The sequence below is a fragment of the Copidosoma floridanum genome, unplaced genomic scaffold (assembly GCF_036245765.1).
Source record: "Copidosoma floridanum isolate Cflo_tuat_1 unplaced genomic scaffold, Cflo_Japanese_pri ptg000006l, whole genome shotgun sequence".
NCBI classification, from domain to species: Eukaryota; Metazoa; Arthropoda; class Insecta; order Hymenoptera; family Encyrtidae; genus Copidosoma; species Copidosoma floridanum.
The window spans coordinates 16,767,324-16,772,213 of NW_028321883.1; positions in this window are offsets into that span (position 1 = coordinate 16,767,324).

Genomic DNA, 4,890 nt, shown 5'->3' on the forward strand with positions numbered 1-4,890 from the left:
TTTTTTTTTTTTTTTCTTTTTCTTTCGTTCACCTCCATAATGTTAAAAGGCTACTATGCTAGTTAAAAAAAAAAATAAAAAAACTCATGGATACGTCAACTCTAGTGGGTCATATTGCTGTAAAATCGTGGTTACCCAAACCTGGCTCGCAGAACGAAACCTTTGCAAAAGGAAGTATAGCCACAGTCATACATTATAGCCAAGGTAGAGATAGTCCGCACGAACAATCATTCGACGAAACCACGGCCTAGGGTAGGTATACGGATTATACACCGCTACTCACTGGCATTATATTTATGCGATGTACCCTTTCATACTGCATGAAGTGTAATAAGGGAGTTAGAATTCTAAGATGGTGGTGGTCGTTGGACATTGGTCTCCATCCGCGCATTCGTTTCTTGTGACTGGATAGCTCTGAAACTATACGGTCGATCGATGTGTGTAACAAGGACTTACACTGAGCAAGTTTTTTTTTTTTTTTATTGCAAGTGACGACATTTATCTTTTAACGATCGATACGCTATTTGAACGTGGATTGTTCAGGTGGCGGAAGCTTTTTAAAAGGAATAAAATAAACAATTCCCGTATTGTATAGGTGTGTCCTTTGTATTCCTCTTTTGCTCTTTACAGTAGTTTTCCTGATCGTCAACACCTTACGCATCGACAATGGATGGGTCTAGCAATAAACCAAAACAAAATCCGAACACTATACATTCACCGGTAACCTTCGCTACGTTTTTTTCCTAACTTTTATACTCTTACTCAAATCTATCCGTAGAACCGTTTTTGACTATTGGTATACACCCCAACCACATCCGTACACGTACCCAACACACATTGTACACAAGGTGACCCTTTTGGCCTTGCGCAACGTCACCTATCCTACACGTGTGCGGTGTATCCACGCAAATAGGGGCGGGGTAGGGTTACCTGTCCACTCCGTTCCTCCCGCAGATTTTTCAATAATGCAGAAGCTACAGACCACGGCTCTCGTGTCGCGGGCAGGCCGCACGAGTCAGCCCTACCTTCTTAGCTTCTCTCCCCATGGTAAATATATGCGTGTAGGGTAAGGGTGGCTACAAGGGCCTACAAGACACGACGTTGGATGTACATAAGCATAGGAGCGTGAGGGGAGCCTCGAAAAGGAGAAAAGCGTGTAAGCGACGTTGTCGGACGAAGGAAGGGAAGCTCGAGTGGAATGACTAAGTGTGCGTCGCACGAACGCGGGGGAAAAATTGGTGCTAAGTGGGGCTTGCGTGTACACGTATGCGGGGAGGAAGAGATAGAAACGAGAGACGAGCTTCTTTATTTCCTTGGCCCGAGAGGGGTGGAGGGGGTTGGCGCGACAATGCCCGAGCGAAGTGAAAAAGCTTGCTTGTAAACGGCCCCATCCTCCCCTTTTCTTTTTTTTTTTTTTTTTCTCGTTTTTGCGGAGTTTCTTTCTACCACTGTACTCGGAGATTCGCGGTGAGCGTTGCTTCGACGGCGAGTGTTTACGATTTTTAAGACCAAGTGCGTCGAAGGGACGCGTCGTTCTGCTTAGATTTTTGTTAGGTATATACGGGGTGATTATTTTACAAAACTAGTTGATACGAAAAGTCGTGCATTTGCTTGAATACATTATGGGCACTGTCTGATTCGTAGTCACTTTTAAATGTAAGAACAGGATGTACGTGTTATTACATTCACTCACTAGTTTATGTGTAGGAATCGCGTCGAAGAGACAAAAAAAGGTGTCTACGAGTGCGTCCTGAGATCATTTTGTCATTATACGTTTGATGCCAATGGATCGCCTTGATAATCCATTGGCCCCTTCAAAGAGCACATTGTAAGCGACGCTCGAGGCTCTCGAGTTATCCCTCTAATGGGCGTGGAATGTCATCGGAAAGGAAGACTAAATTCAACGAACGATGATGGCGAAAGTATTTATAAGTATACAATGAATTAATGACGAGAGTAATCTGATGGTATTTGACTCTTTTCCTGCAGCAAGCGCAGTTTTTATCACTTTTATAGAACATGTGTATTGAATTCTCACTACTTATGCGTTGACTTGAAACTTTCTCTGATGTACACCTAAAAAAATGTATCGATAATAATTTAACCGATATTTTGTTTGCTTCAGTTACTTTATTTTCGTTGCTTATTATATTCTACAAGGCCAGAAAGTAATGATACCCGTTATTGTCCATAATCATAAAAACTGGACGATGAAGATTTGTAATACTTTGTTTCGCTGCAACTCGATAGATAATGAATCCAAAAGATAATAAACGCGCAAACAATCGGAAAAACCTTGGAAACTCAATATAACGAAGGACATCGGCAGTGCACGTAATGTAAATATACACCCCTACCACAGGTAAAGTCATAAGGAACTCTCGAAAATTTACCCTCGTCATTGCCTCGAGCCATTTGTGTTTACGTACATCGCCACCATCACCCATCCGCACCATCTCATTAAACATTTACTCGAATTCCGTAAACCAAACATCGTTAAAATCAAACAGTGCGCGCATCAATGCGTATACCCACACATACACACTTTGTCCATCCACTCAAAAACAATGACTCTCACAATTCCCTTTGCGGGCATTATACATGTTCTTCCCTGTATATATGCGAGCCCTAAACGCTCGATAGTCCCTAATACGTCGATAACAACTGCAAAGTGGCAGTGATTCCGCACACCCGTGCAACCGCAGTGTTTTGACGTTGACTCACGTGTTTTCCCCCTCGCCCTCTACATACATGCACACACATACCCACCGGAGCTTCGATTCGAAAGTATGTAAACCGGTTATTATCATTGGGCGTGCAATTACGCGACTCTACGTACGCCCTGTGTATGTATATATATGTACATGTTCTTCGAGTCTGGTTGACGGAGCGTGACGGCCGTACATATGTCGGGAGTCAACGCTGTGGGTGTACGTGCATGTACACCCTGTGTGTCGGTCTCTTTAATGCTACAGTAGATTGCGGGGCTGATTCGCGACTTGTTGACATTTATTATTCATGGCTCGGGCTTGGACTTCTTTTTTCCTGAAAACGACGGTTTTTCAATGATCGTTAGCAACATATTTATACAAAAATGTTTTTTCCAAACCAAATCGATGCTTCGTAAAGTATTTCACAACTATCGTAGACTAAACAATTGTTTTTCCTTAACGATTTGTACAAGAAGGCTGTAGAGGGTAAAACACTTCTGTCACAGGTTTTACACACTTGTAATGGTGTTAACTCTTTGGCGGCCAAATTTTTTCACTCCACAGCTTTACTACATTAGTTTTTTCCATTTAAAAGTGTCCAGTTTAATGTAACTGGTTGTAACCACTTGCATCATAGCTTTGGTTTTCCTTAAAATTATCATCCATGCCACCACAATGTGCTTTATAAAAAACAAAAATTTCAACTACACAATTTAAACGTGTACTTTAACACATATGGATTCACAGTGAACGAGGGATTACCATTTTAATTGATGAAATCAGTTGAAAGTCCTTGCTGAAATAATTGAAACCATCTAGAAATATACACAAATTGAGATCCAATCAGTACACTATTTTGAAAATTGAAGTCCAAGAGTAAGATTCTGAGTAAGTAATTGAATGACTCTTTTGAACTTTATTTGCGAAAAGAAAAAGTATAAGTTTTGTTTTCGAATACCAAACGGCATTGAATCCGAAATTATACTCTCAACTATGTTTAATGATAACGAAATTTCAATCCTACTTACTTTATTATGATTTCATTAGTTTTTTTAAAGAATAACTTGGTATAAAAAATAGATTCATTCATTTCGAAAGCGTTTAAAAACCATGAAAGAATCATTATAAATGACAAGTATGCCATTTTTTGCAAATGAACAGCGTTTGTTCTCTTAATTTACTTGAGGTAGTAATGAATTTAAATTCAATAGTGGAGCAAATTACGCCCCGGAAATACTCGATGTGACAGATGTCTCTCCCAAGTCCCGTCGGTGAAAAAAAAGTCAACATGAAATTAATGACGTAAAGTCGTGATGATCGTAAGGAGCTCAATCAGTCACGCTTGGTGTAAAAATACATTGACAATTTTCCCCTTGGAATGACGAAAAATAAAATAAAGGACTCGATACCACGTCAAACTACCGTAGATCATATCGTACCATCGATCGCCCATATAAAAAAAAAGGGGGTCACAATTTGTGTGCCGCTAATGTCGATTCGATGACTCTCCGATATATATACGGTTCTCTTATGCGAACAAAATAAGGTTGGCCGACGTACGAAAGGTTTAGCACTGGCACTCGCGTTAAAAATGCAGTATGTAAATTTTTTTCGTCGTCACGCAACACGTGCGCTTTGTCCCCAGCGTCGACTGTGCATGAAATGCCGATCTATCGGATTAGACGCGCTTATCGTATGAAGAATGGTATTATTTCGCGGCTTTCGTCTCCGTTGCCGGAGAAAAACTTCATCGGAACTTTTGAGTCGTGGGTGTTTCGTATTATGCAATATTGTTTTTTGATGGGGATGTTGAGTTTTTATATTTGGGGTGACTAACGTCTACGAAATGAGAAAACGATCGGTTCTATCTTCTGTTATGTTGGTCAAAATTTTTTTTTCATCACAAGACTTTTTATTTCTACGAATTTAAAAATGAGTTTAAATCCGTAGTTTGAAAAAAGCTATTATTTTATGGATTTTATTATATAAGTATGAGTAAATTTTTTTTTTTCGCGTGACATAGATGCTGTGGTAGACAAGACAGTAAACCGAATTAAAGGTTCATCCATTGTTTTTTACAGACATTTATACATGAAAAGCGAGTTAATGTATATAATTAAATAAAGGATATACTTGTAAAAATATATATATATATTGGATAACGCATCATAATTGTATT